Source organism: Ovis canadensis, chromosome 3, assembly GCF_042477335.2.
Source record: "Ovis canadensis isolate MfBH-ARS-UI-01 breed Bighorn chromosome 3, ARS-UI_OviCan_v2, whole genome shotgun sequence".
Classification (NCBI taxonomy): domain Eukaryota; kingdom Metazoa; phylum Chordata; class Mammalia; order Artiodactyla; family Bovidae; genus Ovis; species Ovis canadensis.
The window spans coordinates 212,108,822-212,132,164 of NC_091247.1; the positions used below are offsets into that span (position 1 = coordinate 212,108,822).

The window sequence follows — 23,343 nt, forward strand, 5'->3', positions numbered from 1 at the left end:
TATTCAAGATCTTATTCAAGCTTACTAAAATCACGGCATCCTGAAAGTGATTTGAAAGTCACTCAGTCGTGTCTAGCTCTTTGTTACCCTATAGACTATACAGTCTGCGGAATTCTCCGGGCCAGAATACAGGAGTGGGTAGCCTTTCCCTTCTCCAAGGGATCTTCCCAACCCAGGAATTGAACCGGGCCTCCTGCATTGCAGGTGGATTCTTTACCAGCTGAGCCACAAAGGAAGCCCCATTAACTACTCAGGGGCATCTTCAATCTTGCATCCATGGGTGAAAATTTTGTCTAAAACCAATCAATTCACTCAGGCACTTTAAAATTATACTCATATGCCATGGATGTAGTGAAATATAGTCTAACTTTAATGGCAATTATTTTTATAGTTTATTAAGCAAATGCTTGGAGAAAAACTTCCAGATGATGTATACTCTAAGGAATTCAGGTTTCCAGATTGAACCAAACCCTAGAACAGATCAAGACAGTATCTGCCTGTATTGTCCTTGTGAAGGATATTAGTAATTATGTATGTCACTAGTTACTAGAGGTCAATGGGCAGAATCAGAATTCTAGAACTGGATGGGGCCCTAGAAATCAACAAAGTCAAGCCTCCAGTTGAGGTGAACAGTCTACAGCCCAGAGTGATAAGTGGTTTGACTAGTTTAATATAACTAGGCAGTGGCCAAATTGGGACTTTAACATTGAGGGGATGAAGCAAAAAATACTTAACATTCAACACCTCTGCTGGGACTTCCCTGGCAGTCCAATGGTTAAAACGACTCTGCATTTCCACTGCAGAGGGTGCAGGTTTGATCCCTGGTCAGGGAACTATGATCCCACATGCCATGGGTCATGACCATTAAAAAAAAAAAAAGTACCCTCTCTGCTATGTTTCTTTTTGGTATAGGCTAATCAATTTGCTTGTTATCAAAACAGTAGTTTGTTAGTAACAGATTTGTTACTACAATAGATTTTAAAGATTTAACTGATTGAAACACACTATTGTGAGATTATAAATAACCCAAAGTAATTTCAGTGAAATGGCCATCAGAAATACAAATGTCTTCCTCATGGTAGAAAAATACTCTGGGCTCACCCTGTCCTTCCATATGTAGACTTTAAATGGACAACCTCAAAAGGAACAGAATTATGAACTGAAATCAAAACACATAAAGCTCTTTCCATGAATCAGGTGACACCTGGTACAGTTAATAGGAACTTACCAAACACAAACTCTCCAAATGAAGCCTACATTCAAAGCTGGTTATTTTGTGTTTATTAAATAAATATGAAAACTCCAGAAAAAAATCAAGTGAGTTTCCTTCTGGTCCCAGATTATATTTTACCAATTCCCCTAAATTTGATATTAATAAAATTAACAGGACTATGTGCAAAAGAAGGTCTAATCTTGGAAAAAGGATTTTTCCCCATAAATTTTAATTACTTTAATTACCCTGCAGTTTCCAAATTAATCAACTTCACTGAGTCACTACAACCTGACCGTTTTCTGTTTTATATTTAATTAAGAAAAGATGTGTCTTCTTTCACTAGTTATTCAGTTCAAATCTGCAAGACAAACTGAAGTGGATAATGAATCAAAGAAGAAATATTGTACTGAGCAAAGTAAATCTGAAGCAAACAGCTCAATAAGTATGTTATTTTATATTGCCTAATTCCTGACTATGATGGCCACTCCATTTCTTATAAGGGATTCTTGCCCACAGTAGTAGACATAATGGTCATCTGAGTTAAAGTCACCCATTCCAGTCCATTTTAGTTTGCTGATTCCTAAAATGTCGATGTTCACTCTTGCCATCTCCTGTTTGATCCCTTCCAATTTGCCTTGATTCATGGGCCTGACATTCCAGGATCCTATGCAATATTGCTCTTTACAGCATCGGACCTTGCTTCTATTACCAGTCACATCTACAACTGGGTGTTGTTTTTGCTTTGGCTCTGTCTCTTCATACTGTCTGGAGTTATTTGTCCGCTGATCTCCAGTAGCATATTGGGCACCTACCGAACAGGGGAGTTCATCTTTCAGTGTCCTATCTTTTTGCCTTTTCATACTGTTCATGGGACTCTCAAGGCAAGAATACTGAAGTGGTCTGCCATTCCTTTCTCCAGTGGACCACATTTTCTCAGGACTCTCCACTATCACCCATCCGTGCTGGGTGGCCCTACACAGCATGGCTCATGGTTTCACTGAGTCAGACAAGGCTGTGGTCCATATGATCAGATGGGTTAGTTTTCTGTGATTGTGGTTTTCATTCTGTCTGCCCTCTAATGGAAAAGGATAAGAGGCTTATGGAAGCTTCCTGATGGGAGAGACTGACTGAGGGGGAAACTGGGTCTTGTTCTGATGGGCGGGGCCATGCACAGTAAATCTTTAATACAATTTATGTTGAAACAACAAACTGGTTCCAAATTGGGAAAGAAGTACGTCAAGGCTGTATATTGTCACCTTGCTTATTTAACTTATATGCAGAGTGCATTATGAGAAATGCCAGGCTGGATGAAGCACAAGCTGGAATTAAGATTGCCAGGAGAAATATCAATAGCCTCATATATGCAAATGACACCACCCTTATGGCAGAAAGTGAAGAAGAACTAAAGAACCTCTTGATAAAAGTGAAAGAGGAGAGTGAAAAAGTTGGCTTAAAGCTCAACGTTCAGAAAACTAAGATCATGGCATCCCGTCCCATCACTTCATGGCAAATAGATGGGAAAACAATGGAAACAGTGACAGACTTTATTATTTTGGTCTCCAAAATCACTGCAGAGGATGACTGCAGCCCTGAGATTAACAGACACTTGCTCCTTGGAAGAAAAGTTATGGCCAATCTACAGAGCGTATTAAAAAGCAGAGACATTACTTTGCCATCAAAGATCCATCTAGTCAAAGCTATTGTTTTTCCAGTAGTCATGTATGGATGTGAGAATTGGACCATAAAGAAAGCTAAGTGCCAAAGAATTGATGCTTTTGAACTGTGGTGTTGGAGAAGACTCTTGAGAGTCCCTTGGACTGCAAGATTCAACGAGTCTATCCTAAAGGAAATCAGTCTTGAATATTCATTGAAAGGACTGATGCTGAAGCTGAAACTCCAATATTTTGGCCACCTGATGTGAAGAACTGGCTCACTGGGAAAAACTCTGATGCTGTGAAAGATTGAAGGCTGGAGAAGAAGGGGACAACAGAGGATAAGATGGTTGGATGACATCACCAATTCAATGGACATGAGTTTAAGTAAACTCCGGATGTTGGTAATGGACAGGGAAGCCTGGCGTGTTGCAGTCCATGGGATTGAGAAGTCAGACATGACTTAATGACTGAACTACACTGAACTGAATTCCTGAATAAGCAAGTGAGGGCAGTAGCATGTATTTTACTTTGGTATATCCGAATAAAGGGGAAATTCCTCTACCTGTATAGAGGGATGGTTTAGACCATTGTTTTTCAGGGACCTATTACAGTCCTTGACAAAACTATTTAAAGATTGAACACAAATGAGAAAAATAACCGTGTCTGTGTTTTAAATGAATTTAAAGGTACTATGTTGAAATCATTGCATTTTATTAGTATTTTTATTTCTACTGGGACATGTGCAGGTGTAGAATATGGTCAAAATATTTTCATTCCTAAAATTCATGATCAGCACCACATAGCTTTTTGTCAGTTTGTTAATGGTTCAGTTCAGTTGAGTTCAGTCACTCAGTCGTGTCCGACTCTTTGCGACCCCATGAATCACAGCACGCCAGGCTTCCCTGTCCATCACCAACTCCCAGAGTTCACTCAGACTCATGTCCATTGAGTCCGTGATGCCATCCAGCCATCTCATCCTCTGTCGTCCCCTTCTCCTCCTGTCCCCAAACCCTCTCAGCATCAGAGACTTTTCCAATGAGTCAACTCTTCTCATGAGGTGGCCAAAGACCTGGAGTTTCAGCTTTAGCACCATTCCTTGCAAAGAAATTCCAGGGCTGATCTCCTTCAGAATGGACTGGTTGCATCTCCTTGCAGTCCAAGAGACTCTTAAGAGTCTTCTCCAACACCACAGTTCAAAAGCATTAATTCTTCGGCACTCAGCCTTCTTCACAATCCAACTCTCACATCCATACATGACCACAGGAAAAACCATAGCCTTGACTAGATGGACCTTAGTCAGCAAAATAATGTCTCTGCTTTTGAATATGCTATCAAGATTGGTCATAACTTTTCTTCCAAGCAGTAAGCGTCTTTTAATTTCATGGCTGCAGTCACCATCTACAGTGATTTCGGAGTCCCCCAAAATAAAGTCTGACACTGTTTCCACTGTTTCCCCATCTATTTCCCATGAAGGGATGGGACCGAATGCCATGATCTTCATTTTCTGAATGCTGAGCTTTAAGTCAACTTTTTCACTCTTCTCTTTCATGTTCATCAAGAGACTTTTTAGTCCCTCTTCATTCTGCCATATGGGTGGTGTCATCTGCATATCTGAGGTTATTGATACTTCTCCCAGCAATCTTGATTCTAGCTTGTGTTTCTTCCAGTCGAGCGTTTCTCATGATGTACTCTGCATAGAAGTTAAATAAGTAGGGTGACAATATATAGCCTTGACATACTCCTTTTCCTATTTGGAACCAGTCTGTTGTTCCATGTCCAGTTCTAACTGTTGCTTCCTGACCTGCATACAGATTTCTCAAGAGGCAGGTCAGGTGGTCTGGTATTCCCATCTCTTTCAGAATTTTCCACAGTTTATTGTGATCCACACAGTCAAAGGCTTTGGCATAGTCAATAAAGCAGATGATTTTCTGGAACTCTCTTGCTTTCTTGATGATCCAGCGGATGTTGGCAATTTGATCTTTGGTTCCTCTGCCTTTTCTTAAACCAGTTTGAACATCAGGAAGTTCACGGTTCATGTATTGCTGAAGTCTGGCTTGGAGTATTTTGAGCATTGCATTACTAGTAAGTGAGATGAATGCGATTGTGTGGTACTTTGAGCATTCTTTGGCATTGTCTTTCTTTGGAATGGAATGGAAACTGACCTTTTCCAGTCCTGTGGCCACTGCTAAGTTTTCCAAATTTGCTGGCATATTGACTGCAGCACTTTCACAGCATCATCTTTCAGGATTTGAAAGAGGTGAACTGGAATTCCATCACCTCCACTAGCTTTGTTTGTAGTGATGCTTTCTAAGGCTCACTTGACTTCACATTCCACGATGTCTGGTTCTAGGTGAGTGATCACACCATCGTGATTATCCAGGTTGTGAAGATCTTTTTTTTACAGTTCTTCTGTGCACTCTTGCCACCTCTTCTTAATATCTTCTGCTTCTGTTAGGTCCATACCATATCTGTCCCTTATCAGCCCATCTTTGCATGAAATGTTCCCTTGGTATCTCTAATTTTGTTGAAGAGATCTCTAGTCTTTCACATTCTGTTGTTTTCCTCTATTTTTTGCATTGATCGCTGAAGAAGGCTTTCTTATCTCTTCTTGCTATTCTTTGGAACTCTGCATTCAGATGCTTACACTTTCCTTTTCTCCTTTGCTTTTCACTTCTCTTCTTTTCACAGCTATTTGTAAGGCCTCCCCAGACAGCCATTTTCCTTTTTTGCATTTGTTTTCCATGGGGATGATCTTGATCCCTGTCTCCTGTACAATGTCACCAACCTCATTCCATAGTTCATCAGACATTCTGTCTATCAGATCTAGGCCCGTAAATCTATTTCTCACTTCCACTGTATAATCATAAGGGATTTGATTTAGGTCATACCTGAATAGTCTAGCGGTTTTCCCTACTTTCTTCATTTTGAGTCTGAATTTGGTAATAAGGAGTTCATGATCTGAGCCACAGTCAGTTCCTGGTCTTGTTTTTGTTGACTGTATAGTGCTTCTCCATCTTTGGGTGCAAAGAATAAAATCAATCTGATTTCGGTGTTGACCATCTCATGGTGTCCATGTGTAGAGTCTTCTCTTGAGTTGTTGGAAGAGGGTGTTTGCTATGACCAGTGCATTTTCTTGGCAAAACTCTATTAGTCTTTGCCCTGCTTCAGTCCACATTCCAAGGCCAAATTTGTCTGTTACTCCAGGTGTTTCTTGACTTCCTACTTTTGCAATCCAGTCCCCTATAATGAAAAGGACACCTTTTTTGGGTGTTAGTTCTAAAAGGTCTTGTAGGTCCTCATAGAACCATTCAACTTCAGCTTCTTCAGTGTTACTGTTTGGGGCATAGACTTGGATTACCATGATATTGAATAGTTTGCCTTGGAGACGAACAGAGATCATTCTGTCATTTTTGAGATTGCATCCAAGTACTGCATTTTGGACTCTTTTGTGACCATGATGACTACTCCATTTCTTCTGAGGGATTCCTGCCCACAGTAGTAGATATAATGGTCATCTGGCCACGGTGAGGAGATACCCCTCATCCAAGGTAAGGAGCAGCAGCTGCACTTTGCTGGGCCAGCCGTGAAATGATACCACAGGCCCAAGGTAAGAGAAACCCAAGTAACACGGTAGGTGTTGCAAGAGGGCATCAGAGGGCAGACACAGTGAGACCATACTCACAGAAAACTGGTCTATCTAATCATACTAGGGCCACATCCTTGTCTAACTCAATGAAACCAAGCCATGCCTGCGGGGCAACCCAAGATGGGCAGGTCATGGTGGAGAGGTTTGACAGAATGTGGTCCACTGGAGAAGGGAATGGCAAGCCACTTCAGTATTCTTGCCTTGAGAACCCCATGAACAGTATGAAAAGGCAAAATGATAGGATACTGAAAGAGGAACTCCCCAGGTCAGTAGGTGCCCAATATGCTACTGGAGATCAGTGGACAAATAACTCTAGAAAGAATGAAGGGATGGAGCCAAAGCAAAAACAATACCCAGCTGTTGATGTGACTGGTGATAGAAGCAAGATCTGATGCTGTAAAGAGCAATATTGCATCAGAACCTGGAATGTCAGGTCCATGAATCAAGGCAAATTGGAAGTGGTCAAACAAGAGATGGCAAGAGTGAACGTCAACATTCTAGAAATCAGCAAACTAAAAGGGACTGGAATGGGTGAATTTTTAATGGTACTAAATATTATAAATATTATAGATATTATAAATGATCACTTTTTGAAAGTTTTTATCATTCACATACGAATGTATTTATATACTTTTAAAAGTCAAGAAAAAACTCAATTATTTAGATTTTCTGTTTTATTTTTCTTTCCGTTTCCTTTATTATTTTCAAGTGGAAAGTGAAAAAGTTGGCTTAAAGCTCAACATTCAGAAAACTAAGATCATGGCATCTGGTCCCATCACTTCATAAGAAATAGATGGGGAAACAGTGAAAACTGTCAGACTTTATTTTGGGGGGCTCCAAAATCACTGAAGATGGTGATTGCAGTCATGAAATTAAAAGACACTTACTCCTTGGAAGAAAAGTTATGACCAACCTAGATTGCATATTGAAAAGCAGAGACATTACTTTGCCAACAAAGGTCCATCTAGTCAAGGCTATGGTTTTTTCCAGTGGTCATGTATGGATGATAGAGTTGGACCATGAAGAAGGCTGAGCACTGAAGAATTGATGCTTTTGAACTGTGGTGTTGGAGAAGACTTTTGAGAGTCCCTTGGACTGCAAGGAGATCTAACCAGTCCATTCTGAAGGAGATTAGCCCTGGGATTTCCTTGGAAGGAATGATGCTGAAGTTGAAATTCCAGTACTTTGGCCACCTCATGCCAATGAGTTGACTCACTGGAAAAGACTCTGATGCTGGGAGGAATTGGGGGCAGGAGGAGACGGGGACAATGGAGAATGAGATGCCTGGATGGCATCTCGGACTCGATGGACGTGAGTCTGAGTGAAATCTGGGAGTTGGTGATGGACAGGGAGGCCTGGCGTGCTGCAATTTTGGGGTCGCAAAGAGTTGGACACGACTGAGTGACTGAACTGAACTGAGCTGAACTGAACTAAATCTGTTGTTTTAAGTTCCTATTCTATATTGAAAAACTATATTCCTTTCTTTTTTTTGAACCTGCATATGATGTTATAATATGATGTTATTATAAAGACTTACCAGTCCAGGTTATAGAGTGATTTCGACTTCTGGGAACTCATTAAAACTTTAAAATGGATTTTAAATTTTCCAAGTCTCCTCAACCTCGTTCCAAAAACTTTAATTTTTTAAACTAGTGAGACTATGATAGCAAATTTTCTGGGACATTATTCCCAATACAAAAGGACATAATAATCCTCCTACCTTTGATAGAGGTGATAACATGATATTGAATAAAATTGCTTTAAATGCTGTCCAGACCCTTTTATACATAAGAAGATCAATCTACCTGAGTTTTATAGACCACCTATCATACAAATTTTGCCCAGTAAAAATTCTTCTCATGATTTTATAATTCTCAAAATTATAGTGATATATAATTCTCAAAATGTTTGATTTATTGGTGGATCACTAGTTGAAATCTCTAATTTCTAGTTTTCCTCTAAAATTTTTATCTTCCTGAAGTTTGGATGTTGATCACTTTATCCTAGTGTCCATGCATTGCCTAGTTTATGGAAAACATAACATATTTTAAAGAGAATAAATTAAATGGGAGATAGAAGAAAAGAGAGAAAGAAAAAATACACAATTGAAATTCTGTTAGGTTTTATTTTTTTCAAAATCCATCCTGAGAAGAGCCCATACTTTTGTCAAAGAAAGCTTAGGCCCTAATTTAACAAATTTTGAGAGGCTTTAATTATTATACAATATTAGGGATGCAGTCTCATGTTTCTTTTAATTACTTATCCTTTTTCCTTCCAGTTCCTTTTAATTCTTCCACTGTTTACACATCATGCCCCACCAAAGATTGGAAGCTACATGGGGGAAAATGCTCCTGGGTTGCTGGACATGAAAATAAGAAATCTTGGAATGAAAGTAAAAATGACCGTGTCATGAAAAAAATCACATCTCTTGGTGGTCCGAGACTTCAGTGATATGGTGAGGTATACAATTTTAAGATTATAGCATCCTTCACAACTGCAGTACTTCTTTGTGCTACAAATTTGAAAATTTCGGTGAAAAAAATTTAAACCTCATTGATATTAACTGCACAATTATTGGTTGAATGAATCCTTGAAACTATATTATTATTTTAAGCTTCTTTTGCTTCCTTTGAGGGTCAGCTGGTAAAGAATCTGCCTGCAATGCGGGAGACCTGGGTTCAATCCCTGGGTTGGGAAGATCCCCTGGAAAAGGGAAAGGCTACTCACTCCAGTATTCTGGCCTGGAGAATTCCATGAACTGTATAGCCCATGGGGTCGCAAAGAGTCAAACACGACTGAGCAACTTTTACTTTCACATTCACTTAGCTAGAGATAGGAGAAATCCTTTTAGTAATATATACCTAAGTTCTTCTCTATAAGGGATCCGTTTCCCAAATTGCATTTTAAATGTAGGACATCAGTCTCATCTCCCATATTTAATCCGTCATTGCTCAGAAAGTTTTCAGTCAGACAGCATGGCAGCTGAAATTAAAAATCATGTTCAGAGAAAGGAAATACAGTATAGCCCTTCTCATTAAACTTTGTTTTTTGTTGAAGAAAACCAATATTTTTCTAACTCTGGCTTAATTTAAATTGAAATTTTCTTACACGAAGGTTGGACACTAAACCTAAATAAGGCCAGTATAGATATTAGTTGGCAAACATCAAATAAGGATTCTCAGCATAAGAATTAGTATGTTGAAATTACAAGCGATGTCAAAGGCTCAGTTTTAGAAAACTCAATGACAAACAGTGCTTTACAAGCCTGGTTAAGTCTGGAGATTTTATATCAGGGCAGCTGTTGAAACTTTTGTAAGGGGAAGAAAAAATTCCTCTGAGTTTCATAGAAATCCACAACAACAAGAAAATCAAAATGGAAAGTAAGTTATCTTCAGTGTAACCAATGTAACCCCAAATATTAAACTGTAAAACTCTTCTTCAGATCCAGTCCAAATTGGTTTGAATATGAACCAAATCCAGAATGGGTGAAGAACTAAAAAGAGACTTGTTTCTTCTCTTAGAAGTCAGCTTAAGACAAAAAAGGGGAAGAAGGTATCAACTTGAAAGGACCTAATTAGAAAGCATCTAATAAGAAGAGACTGAGTTACATAGCTTTGTGCCTGGAAATGAACACACAGTTCCTCCTAGGTCTTTAATGTGGAGTTTCAGCTCATTTTTAAGTGATGGGTTAGGTTTCTTGTTGCGTAGAAAACATGTCTTTTCTGCATTTCAGCATTTTTCCATTTGATGATGAGCAGGAAAAAGATAAGGTTTTTAGGGAAGACTGCATTGCACTGTTTCTCCATGCAGTGATTTATTGTCTGTTTCTCCCCAGGAACTGAACCCAGATCTCTCACATTGCAAGCAGTTTCTTTACCATCTGAGCCACCAACAGAATAATAAAGGGGCTGTAAGGCTTTCCAGGTGGTGCTAGTGGTAAAGAACCTGCCTGCCGATGCAGAACATGCAAGTTTGATCCTTGGGTCAGGAAGATCTCCTGAAGGAGGGCATGGCAGCCCCTCCAGAATTCTGGCCTGGAGAATCCTATGGATAGAGGAGCTGGGTGGCTACAGTCCATGAGGTCACAAAGAGTCAGACACAACTGAAGTGACTTAGCATGCAAGCACTCAAAGGGGTTGTATGAGTTTGTCAGTGCTAACATAACAAAGTACCACAGACTCGGCGGCTTAAGCATCAGAAATTTCTTACTCACCGCTCTGAAGGCTAGAAGTTCAAGATCGAGGTGTTGGCAGATGTGGTTTCTTCCAAGGCCTCGCTCCTTAGTTTCTAGATGGCCACCTGCTTGCTCTGTCCTCACATGGTCTTTCCTCTGTATGCATGCATCTGTGTCTCTCTGTATATCCAAATTTCTGCTCCTTATAAGGACAATAATCAGAGTGGATTAAGATCTACCCTAACAGCCTCATTTCTGCTTAGTCACCTCTCTAAAAGCTGTGTCTCCAAAGGCAGTCACATTTTGAAGCACTAGGGGTTAGAGCTTCAAATGCACACATTTTGAAGAGACAGAGTTGAGCCCATAATATTCTATTCTCTGACCCCTGAAGCCTGTCATAGGGGTCAAATGTACATGTGAAGCAACTGAGCACAGCATGGCATACATGTGAACTGGGCAGTGGTAAAGAATCTACCTACCAATGCAGGAGATACAAGAGACACCAGGTCAATCCCTGGACTGGGAAGACCTCCTGGAGGAGGAGATGGCAACTCACTCCAGTATTCTTGCCTTGGAAATCCCATGGACAGAGGAGTCTTGCAGGCTACAGTCACAGAGAGTTGGACAAAACTTCAGCAACTTAGCACATTATGGCCAGCCATATACTTTGTCTCAGGGTTATGGTATTGTACAAAAAGGAGATATTACCCACCTCCTAGAGTAATGGACATAAAAACAAAAATAAACAAATGTGACTAAATTAAAGTTAAAAGCTTTTGCACAGCAAAAGAAACAAGATTAAAAGACAACCCTCAGAATAGGAGAAAATAATTGCAAAGGAAAAAACTGACAAAGGATTAATCTCCAGGATATATAAGCAGATCAATATCAGGAAAACAAACAGCCCAAAGAAGAAAATGGGCAGAGGACCTAATCAGACATTTCTCCAAAGACATACAGATGGCTAATAAACACACAAAAAGGTGCTCAGCATCGCTCATCATTAGAAAAATGCAAATTAAAACTACAATAAGGTATCAACTCACAAGGGTCAGAATGGCCATCATCAAAATCTCTATAAACAATAAATGCTGGAGAGGGTGTGGAGAAAAGGGAATGCTCTTTCACTGTTGGTGGAAATGTTAATTAATACAGCCACTGTGGAGAACAGTATGAAGATTCCTTAAAAAAACTAGGAATAAAACTACCATATAACCCAACAATCCCACTACTGGGCATATACGCTGAGCAAACCATAATTGAAAGAGACACATGAACCTCAATGTTTGTTGCAGCATTATTTACAATAGCTAAGATAAGGAAGCAACCTAGATGTCCATCAATAGATGAATGGATAAAGAAGTAATGGTACATATATACAATGGAATATTACTTAGCCATAAATAGAACACATTTGAGTCGGTTCTAATAAGGTGGATGAACCTAGAGCCTGTTATACAAAGTAAAGTAAAGTCAGAAAGAGAAAAATAAATATCATATATTAATACATATATATGGAATCTAGAAAGATGGTACTGATGATCCTATTTTCAGCAATGGAGATGCAGGCATACAGAACAGACTGGTGGATATAGTCGGGAAAGAAGAAGGTGGGACGAATTGAGAGAGTAGCATGCAAACACATAGACTATCATATCCAGTGGAAATTTGCTATATATGATGCAAGGAGCTCAAATCAGGTGTTCTTTGACAACCTAGAGAGGTGGGATAAGATAGGAGGTGGGAGGGAGATTAAAGAGGGAGGGGACACATGTATACCTATGAGTGATTCATGCTGATGTATAGCAGAAACCAACACAATATTGTAAAGCAATTGTCCTCCAATTTAAAAAAAAAAAATAACATTTGAACAATGTGTGCTCCATCACCTCAGAGATTGTTTTCTTTCTGTAACTCTTCCTGTGCGTTTTCTTGCTTCTATATTATTATTTAATACTTGTATTTAGTAGTAATCACTATTATTTAGGCAAAAAGCATTCATTATGTGCTAAACAGTGTTTAATATTACTTATTAACAAAACAATAACAGTTCTTTGAGACAGGTATGACTATTATCACAGTCAGAGTTTTAGTGACTGGAAAAATAGAGGAATAAAGAGAATGAATAACTGTGCAAAGATGTGTAGTAGTAATAGTAGCTGCAGCCTGATTCCACAGCCTTGGTGTCTACTAACACTGTCCATAATAGTTTCTTTTTTTTCTTCACAGTCTCAGTTTATGTTTTCATATTGGAGTATAATTGGTATACGTATATTCCCTCCCTCTTGAACCTCCCTCCCATTCTGCCATAATACCCCTTTAGGTCATCACAGAGCACTGAGCTGAGCTCCCTGTGCTATACAACAGCTTCCCATTAGCTATCTATTTTGCACATGGTGATAGATAGATAGATAGATAGATAGATAGATAGATAGATAGATAGATATCCCAATCTCCCAATTTTTCCCACTCTCCCTGTCTTCTTGTGTCCACACGTTCTTTCTCTATGTCTGTATTCCTGCCTTGCAAATAGGTACATCTAGATTTTTTTTTTAATTTATGTTTAGATCCCTTATATATATATGTGTGTGTTAACATATGATATTTGTTTTTCTCTTTCTGCCTTACTTCACTCTGTATGACAAATGATAAAATTTCATGCTTTTTATGGCTGAGTAATATTCCATTGTACATATGCAGCACATCTTTATCCATTCATTTCTTGATAGACATTTAATCATTTTTCTTTAGCTCTTATCCCATTGCATTACTGTGGATTCCCCCTCCACTGTGATCTATTTGCAAACATGAAGCATGTCTTACCTGTTTATTCCTAGCTTCTAGTGCAGTGCCAGCCACATAGAAGGTGCCCCTGTCATATTTTATCTTGCATCTGTAAGAATCACTTGATTTCATACAACATTTCCTATTCTTTTTAGACTTTCATATGGCAAAATATACATGATTCATTTTGGGCTGGTTTGAGGATTCCTCCTGGAGGGAAATTATGGACCTGGTTGGACAACAGCACTTTTGACACTCAGCTATAAGTCTTTTGCATTTTTTCTTTTTGTGGTTTTTAATCCCATGTTGTATGTGACAAGAAAGAGACGTATGACATCATTGGCTTTGAAGTGATCTAATGGGTATTAATTTCCTGAGTGCTACAGTTTGATAAGTATTTCTATAAAATGATTCACACAGAAAGTTGAGAAAGAAATCTCCCTCCATCCACTCAGAAAACTTATGTATGAAACAAGATTGCCCTGTTGCCTGATTTTACCTTTTTATATAAAAGGTAAATTAGCAAGTGTAAATTCTTTTATGAGTGCACATGTTTGTTTTACAGAGCATAACTTTCTGCTCACTTCTTACAGTGATCAATTTTTAAGCAATAAAAATATCAGAGCTGAGGGACTTCCCTGACGTTCCAGTGGTTAAGACTCCCCATTCCCAATTTGGGGGACATGGATTCAAACCCATCTCCTATCACAGAGAACTAGGATCCCATACACTGCTCAGAGTGGACTGAAAAACAGTCAGAGGTGATATTTTAGCTCTCTTTAGTGAACTATTAGGGCTTCCCTGGTGGCTCAGTGGTAAAGAATCTGCCTGCCAATGCAAGAGATGCAGGTTCAATCCATGGGTTAGGAAGATCCCCTGGAGAATGAAATGGCAACCTACTTCAGCATTCTTGCCTGAAGAATCCATGGACAGAGGAGTCTGGCAGGTTATGGTCTATATGGTCACAAAGAGTCAGACACAACTAAGAGACTAAACAACAAAAATGAACTATTAGCTTCTCTGGAGAGACGTTTGAGAAATAAAACATAAAGTGAGAAGAATTGCCTTGCCTGTCATATTGTTGTGTATTTAAATAGTTTTAATGAATTTATCCTTTATTAAAAAAAATAGAAAACATTTTCTGAAGTCCTTGTAAGCCTCTGGCCATATGCATATACTCATGGCTGATGTAAAGAAAACAATCTGCTTTCTTTCTGTAGGTTTTCAAATGAACGAGAGACCCGGAGTATGAAATGTGCCTGGGTGTCTTCTACCAAGATAACCAAAGAGAGTTGTCAGAAAAATTATCCATGGATTTGTCAACTATAATCCACTTGGCAGAAAATAAGTCTCTATTTGTCTGACTAAGAGACACCACATGAAGTTTGAGCTCAGATCATAAGAAAGCTCAGAGGGCTGTGTGTGTGTTTTTTGTAGTACTATTCTCAGAAGTGTAGAAAGGGAGATACACAAAATAAAATGTTTTAGAAAATGAGTGTATATGGTGAATATATTTTTTACTTCTGAATGATGTGGTGATTCAATCATCCATCTCATCTTGCCACTACTTTTTGAACTTTAGCTTTTATCTTTTCTGTATCTTCAGACTGAGTGATTCACACTTTCACTTAGCTTAACTTGATATCCTTAGTTAATTTCTTACATTCTCACAGTTTCAACTACCACATACAAAGCAATGCATAACAAAGTCATATCTGCCATTCAGATCATTCTCTGATCACCAGACCTATATACCCTACTGGCCATTTAACACAGCAGGTCTAAAACCTCAAAGGTACTTCCAACCCAACTTACAAAAATAGTCTACTAAATTCATCATAAAAGGAACCATCTTCCAGCACTCCATATCTCAGTAAACGATATGCCATACAAGACAATTATGCCATCTATAAACCAGTTGTTGTTATTGTTCAGTTACTAAATCATGTCCGAATCTGCAACCCCATGAACTGTAGCATACCAGATATTCCTGCCCTTCACTATCTCCTGGAGTTTGTTCAAAATCATGTCTCTTGAATTAGTGATGCTATCCAACCATCTCATCTTGATATTACTCTCTCACATGCATACCTCTAGGCTGCTCTCCACCTTCACCTCATATCACCAAGTTTTATTTGTGTGTGTGTTAGTCGCTCAGTCATGTCTGACTCTTTGTGACCCCATGGATCATAGCCCATGAGGCTCCTCTGTCCATGGGATTTTCCAGGCAAGAATATTGGAGTGGGTTGCCATTTCCTTCTCCAGAGGCTCTCCCCAACCCAGGGATTGAACCCAGGTGTCCCGCATTGCAGACAGACTCTTTACCCTCTAAGCCACCAGGGAAAATTCCAGGTTTTATTTATTTTTAACTAAATATCTCTGGTGAAGTACAGGAATGCCTGTCATGCTGCAGTCAATGGGGTCACAGAGTGGGACACTACTGAGCCACTGAAAAACAGCAGAAATATCTCTCAAACATGTCCTCCTCTCTTTATCACCACTTTCATGATCTTAACACAAAGACACTAAAATATTAAATAGCTGTAATAACAACATCTCCACTCCATTTCAATCATTCTCTGCCATGAATTCTGTAACATTTAAAAAATAAATACTGACAATGCAATTTTTCCCTTTAAAAAACACCTCTATCTTCCTTATAATAATACCAAATTTCGTAACAAAGCCTAGCAATCCCTATCAGGTCTAATCTTATTTATTGTCTCTTCCTCCACTTGGGCTTCCCAGGTAGCCCAGTGGTAAAGAATCTGCCTCACAATAGAGGAGATGCAAAAGACACGGGTTTGATTCTTGGGTCAGGAAGATTCCTTGGAGTAGGAAATGGCAGCCCACCCCAGTATTCTTGCCTGGAAAATTCCATGGACAGAGGAGCCTGGTGGGCTACGGTCCATGGGGTCTCAAACATTTAGACATGACTGAGCATGCACACCAAACTTACCCAAACTCTCAGGACCACAACTTCATCTCACTAGCGTTTGGAACTCATAATACATTTCACCACTTTGCCTTAACAGAAGTGGCTCTCTCAACCTGGAAGTCTTTCCTCTCTTCTCCATCAAGTTACCTCCCAAACATTCTCGGCATCTCTGCTCAGTTTTTAAGAGTTTTCCCTTCAGCTCCAGGACAAGGTTGAATATCCTGACATTACTTTCCCCTCCCCCAGTACCTATTACATTTTTTCTCTTAATTATACCAATTTTTTGAGTGAATATTTGGTTACTATCCTCTGCCCTCACTTGACTGTAAATAACATGAGGGTCCAATCGCTGTTTTTATATTTCTACTGCCTCTTAAATTACCTACTACATAATAACTACCAAAAAAAAATTGTATTGAGTTTTCCCTAAGAGACCACAGAAGTAAAAATGCTGATAGGTGGTTGAGGGGAAGGGGTGAAAAAGAAGCAGACTGAGATAACAGAAGGTTAATTGATACATCATCAAAAGCCAACTGAAAATCCAAGTATTTGTCTGCTTATATGACTGATGAAAAGTGACCAGACTCAAATTGAAAAAAGTAGGGAAAACCACTAGACCATTCAGGTATGACCTAAATCAAATCCCTTATGATTATACAGTGGAAGTGAGAAATAGATTTAAGGGCTTAGATCTGATAGATAGAGTGCCTCATGAACTATGGAATGAGGTTCGTGACATTGTACAGGAGACAGGGATCAAGATCATCCCCATGGAAAAGAAATGTAAAAAAAGCAAAATGGCTGTCTGGGGAGGCCTTACAAATAGCTGTGAAAAGGAGAGAGGCAAAAAGCAAAGGAGAAAAAGAAAGATATAAGCATCTGAATGCAGAGTTCCAAAGAATAGCAAAAAGAGATAAGAAAGCCTTCTTCAGCGATCAATGCAAAGAAATAGAGGAAAACAACAGAATGGGAAAGACTAGAGATCTCTTCAAGAAAATTAGAGATACCAAGGGAATGTTTCATGCAAAGATGGGCTCGATAAAGGACAAGAATGGTACGGACCTAACAGAAACAGAAGATGTTAAGAAGAGGTGGCAAGAATACACAGAAGAACTATACAAAAAAGATCTTCACGACCCAGATAAGCATGACAATGTGATCACTCATTTAGAGCCAGACATCTTGGAATGTGAAGTCAAGTGGGCCTTAGAAAGCATCACTATGAACAAAGCTAGTGGAGGTGATGGAATTCCAGTTCACCTCTTTCAAATCCTGATAGATGATGCTGTGAAAGTGCTGCACTCAATATGCCAGCAAATTTGGAAAACTCAGCAGTGGCCACAGGACTGGAAAAGGTCAGTTTTCATTCCAATCCCAAAGAAAGACAATGCCAAAGAACGCTCAAACTACCGCACAATTGCACTCATCTCACATGCTAGTAAAGTAATGCTCAAAATTCTCCAAGCCAGGCTTCAGCAATACGTAAACCGTGAACACCCTGATGTTCAAGCGGGTTTTAGAAAAGGCAGAGGAACCAGAGATCAAATTGCCAACATCTGCTGGATCATGGAAAAAGCAAGAGAGTTCCAGAAAAACATCGATCTCTGCTTTATTGACTATGCCAAAGCCTTTGACTGTGTGGATCACAATAAACTGTGGAAAATTCTTCAAGAGATGGGAATACCAGACCACCTAACCTGCCTCTTGAATCTGTATGCAGGTCAGGAAGCAACAGTTAGAACTGGCCATGGAACAACAGACTGGTTCCAAATAGGAAAAGGAGTACATCAAGGCTATATATTGTCACCCTGCTTATTTAACTTCTATGCAAAGTACATCATGAGAAAGGCTGGACTGGAAGAAACACAAGCTGGAATCAAGATTGCCGGGAGAAATATCAATAACCTCAGATATGCAGATGACACCACACTTATGGCAGAAAGTGAAGAGAAGCTAAAAAGCCTCTTGATGAAAGTGAAAGAGGAGAGCGAAAAAGCTGGCTTAAAGCTCAACATTCAGAAAACGAAGATCTATGGAAAGAGAATCTTATAAATACCAAAGGACTTTAAGTGCTTCAGAGACAAACATTCTTGTGAAGTTTATGCTCACAGGTGATGATATCTGTACAAGTTTTCTTGCATATCATGTGTAACACAAACCACCTTGTATGTGCTGAGTTGAACATTGTGCATAAACTGGTGAACAAAGCATTTAAACTGTGGCATGTTGGCACTGATGCCGGGAAAAACTGAGGCAAGAGGAAAAGGGGGCAACAGAGGATGAGATGGTTGGATGGCATCACTGACTCAATGGACATGAGTTTGAGCAAACTAAGGGAGATAGTAAAGGAAGAGAAGCCTTGTGTGCTGCAGTTTATGAGGTCACAAAGGGTCAGTCATGACTTAGCAATAACATGTTGGCACTACATCCGAACAAAAAAAATTTGTTTCATTTTAGGGACACAATAGTGTTCATAAGACAAGGATAAAAGTCAACAAAGAGCACTTGAAAGATTAGCAGAACCCAGTGGCCACGAAGACTCGAGACAGGATGCAAGACCATTGATTGGACATGAGGAAATTGATGTGTTAATACGTGTTGACCAATGTCAGAATGGTGTCTGGTAGCAGGGAGACACTCAATGATGTGAGTAAAAGGATCCAGTGTGAAGCTATGACAAAATAAGGAGATGGGAGATGTGATTAAGAATAGATCAGAACTGAGATAGGAACCAATGAGAAGAGCCTGTATAGAGGTCTCAGGGAAAGAAGGGACTATGGGTCCTTTTACTCACATCATTGGAACCCAGTGTGAAGTTGTGACAAAAATAAGAAGATGGGAGATGTGAGGGAGAATAGATTAGAACCAATAAGAAGAGCTTTTTTAGAGCTCTCAGGGAAAGAGGGGACAAAAAGACTAGAACTAGACAGTGCTCAGCAGGGCACGGTTAGTGACTGGAGTTAGTGGACTTGTGGTTAGTGATTGGAAAGGTGACTATGGGGTGTTTGCCTGAAAAAAGGGGACACCAGAGCTACAGAAGGCTAAAACCATGGAGCTAAGGAAACTGAAGAGGACAAAGAGGAAGACACATTCCCCACAAGTTCCTCACACAGCAGCCAGCTACCACCATTGCTACAGCAGAGTTGCTGACAGTGTCCCTTAAGATAGAGTTTGTTCTGGTGGCTGCAAGAAACAGAAGAAACAGACTCCAGTCAGAAGCATAACAGGAACAGGAGGATCTGGTCATTTGCCCCATATCCCCGACTTCCCTCATCCCTTTTACTCTCAACTGAGGACTTTCTTCATATGGCCTTGCCTGTGGTTTCCCCTACTCAGTGTCAATGCAAACTGTGCTGAGCCTCTGGAACTTCATACCTTGTGTGTTGAAGAAGGATACAGGAAAGAATGAAAGTCAGTTCATTAGCTTTTCAGAAAAGAAAGCCAATCTTGGGTCAAGCTCTCAAAGACTGGAAATGAAGAGAATCTATTATAAGTGTTCAAGACTGTCTTATGTGAGGCTGAGTAGAACATAGTCCTAGGGGAAAACCCTTGAGAGATTAGACTTTAGTATCTCCAGTATTTAGTATACAAGGTCAAATGATCAACATCAAAATAGTAAGATGTGTATACAATGTGTGTATGAGTTGCTTAATACAACACAAAGAAATCATACACATATCTAGTATCCTATGTGAAACTCACAATAATTCTGTATGGAGTCCAGTTTTTGTTTTTTCTCAATTAGGAATCAAAAATATAATAAAATTAAACCACTTGTGCCAATATTCCAAGTCAACTTTTACCTTTGATTATACTTTATATGGGTGAGTGACTGATTAACATTGATAAAGTCCTCTCATTCTTCAAGTATTCTGAATTCTTATAATAAATAATAGCCATTGAATCACTGTGTTTAGGATTTTATTCTGGAGCCCAAAACCATACCTAGCTTGAAGGTCTGAGAGCTTCTATCCATACTGCTCCTTTTTTGTGCAATCTGTCCTCTGAGAAGAATGATATCCTACTATTTTCTAAGAGTTCCGATCTTCGTTGTCTTTCTGAGTTTACATAATAGAGGTAGAAAAGTGTGAAGACTGCAGGACCAATATAGAATCTGCTAGAGGCTGAGCCTAGATTTCCCTTATCTAATTGATGTCTTTCGTGAATATTAGCAAAAACTGATACTGGAATGGTAACATCTAAAGAAATAAATGTGCATCACACTCCAGGTGTGATTTTTCTCTTGCCCAAGGCTCTTTTGGACAATGCCTTTGATGGTCTCAAGTCTCCCCTCTGCATCCATGCTGGATCCCACACTTTTCTGGTCCCTCTCTCTCAGGTCCCTACTGAGAACCAGGAGAAAAACCACATGATTGATTCTACAACCCGTTGGACTCACTGTCTAGTCGGTCACAGAACTCACTTCTTATACTGACCTACTGACTTACTCTGGCTAGTGATGTCTTGGGTCTCCTGAAATTAACGTCAGTCAGAGTTGGTGTTTCCATAACTCTCCCAAAGTCTGATTCTTCAAATCATAGTCACGTAGGTAAATGGTCACAGATCTCTTTGGGGAAACATGGGGAAAAGATTAACTATAAGAAGTCGGTCAGTTTAGCAGGGCACTTCCTCAAGGGACGTGCCCCTCACTCTTAATTAAGGAGGTTCTGGCTCTATAAACCGGTTCATGTCTAGGAGTTGACTGAGGGGACAATGTTTTGTTGATTCAAGTTATCATTCTGTTCACTCACCCAGGACTCTTTCACTTAAGGGAGGCCATTTACAGTCTCTTCAGGCAAAATAAGGTTAACCTTCTGACACACGGGTCACAGGGATACTTCTAATGGTAAAAGAGCTCGATAGGAGTTAGAGTTCCATATCCCTAGTTTGTTTGGAATCTTCCCATATGTCCCCATTCTAGTTTTCAAGACCTCATTCCTTTCTAATTACTGTTGAAATGTTAACAGAAGAGGTCTGCAGTGTTGGGAACACAGAACAACCCTCTCTCCACTCCCCCTCACAACGCAGCTAACAGTGGTTTCAGGAAATCTTATTTCCCAGAAAATTCCAGATATTTTTAGGAACTTGCTTGTGCTGTGCCTAGATTGTCCCAGCATTGTCTGACAACAATAAGCAGTGCAGACTCTGGCCAGCAGAGGGAGCCATTCAACAAAGGTATTCTTGGGTGTTATTAAGAAAGGTTTCCTGTTTATCGTTTTCAGGATATGGAGAGCATCTCAACATTAATAATTAATAAATGTGTTGTTTTTGTTTAGTTGCTAAGTCGTGTCCAACTCTTTTTGCAACCCCATGTACTGTCGCCCACCAGGCTCCTCTGTCCATGGGATTTCCTAGGCAAGAATACTGGAGTAGGTTACTATTTCCTTCTTTAGGGGATCTTCCCCACCAGGGATCAAACCAACGCTTCCTGCTTTGGTGGGCAGACTCTTTACCACTGAGCCATCTGGAAAGCCCAACTGATAAGAAAGAAAATGTTTTAATATTGGAAAGGAAGAAGTAAAACTTACACTATTGCAGATGACATGATATTATATACAGAAAACCCTAAAGATTCCACCAAAAAAGCTGTAGGACTATTAAATGAATTCAGTACAGTTGCAGGACATAAAATCAATATACAGAAATATATTGCATTTCTATATGCTAATAACAATCAGGAAGAGAAATTAAGAAAACAATCACATTTATAATTGTATCATAAAGAATAAAATACCTAGGAATAAATTTAACCAAGGAGCTGAAAGACCTATACACTGAAAACTATAAGACATTGATGAAAGAAATAAAATAACACAAATGAAAGGAAAGACATTCCATGCTTATACATTGAAAGAATAAATATTGTTAAAATGTCCCTCCTACTCAAAGCCATCTGGAGATTCAATGTAACTTCTGTTAAAATTGCAATGGTATTTTTCAGAAATAGAACCAAAAACTCCTAAAATTGGTATGGAAACACAGAAGACGTAGTTTAGCCAAAGAAACTGAGAAAGAACAGAACTGAAGGCACGATGCTCTCTGATTTCAAAATGCATTACAAAGTTATAGTAATCAAAATAGTATCATACTGGCATAAAAACAGACATATAGATCAATGGAACACAATAGAGATCTCAGAAATAAAGCCACATGTATATGGTCAATTAATTCATGACAGAGGAATGAGGAATAACCAAAAGGAAGGGACAATCTCTTCAGTAAATGGTGTGGGGATAAGTGGACAGCCACATGAAAGGTAGTGAAGCTGAACTACTGCCTTACTTCATAAACAAAGTTAGTGCAAAGTGAATTAAAGATGTGAGTGTAAGACCTGAAACCAAAAATCTCTTAAAAGAAAAAATAAGTAATAATTTCCTTAGCATCAGTCTTGGTGATGATTTCTTGGATTTGACACCCAAAGCAAAGAAGGTAAAAGTGAACAATAAACAAGTAAGACTACATCAAACTAAAAAGCCTCTGAACAGCAAAGAAAACCATCAACAAAACTAAAAGGCAACCTACTGAATGGGAGAAAATATTTTCAAATTTTGTGTCTTATATGAGGTTAATATCTAAAATATATAAAGAATACATACAACTGAATAGCAACAAAATAAAATAAAAATTCAAATCTGATTTCAAAATGGGCAGAGAATCTACATAGACATCTTTCAAGAAAGATATACAGATAGATAGTCAATGGGTACAATAGAAGATGTTCAACATCACTTATCATCAGGGAAAAGGCAAATCAATACCATGAGGAAATATCATTTACACATGTTAGACTGACTATTATCAAAAAGACAAGAACTGACAAGTGCAGGAAAGGCTGTAGAGAAAAGAAAATCCTTGTGCACTATTGGTGGGAATGCACATGATTGCAGTCACTGTGGAAAACACTACAGAAGTTCCCCAAAAAATTAAAAATAG

General features: G+C 39.1%; 1 pseudogene; it reads left to right on the forward strand.

Annotated features, from left to right (window-relative positions):
• LOC138436420 (killer cell lectin-like receptor subfamily B member 1B allele A) overlaps positions 1–14,801 on the forward strand; it is a 39,456-nt pseudogene extending 24,655 nt beyond the window's left edge.
• Positions 14,802–23,343: the final 8,542 nt, after the last annotated feature.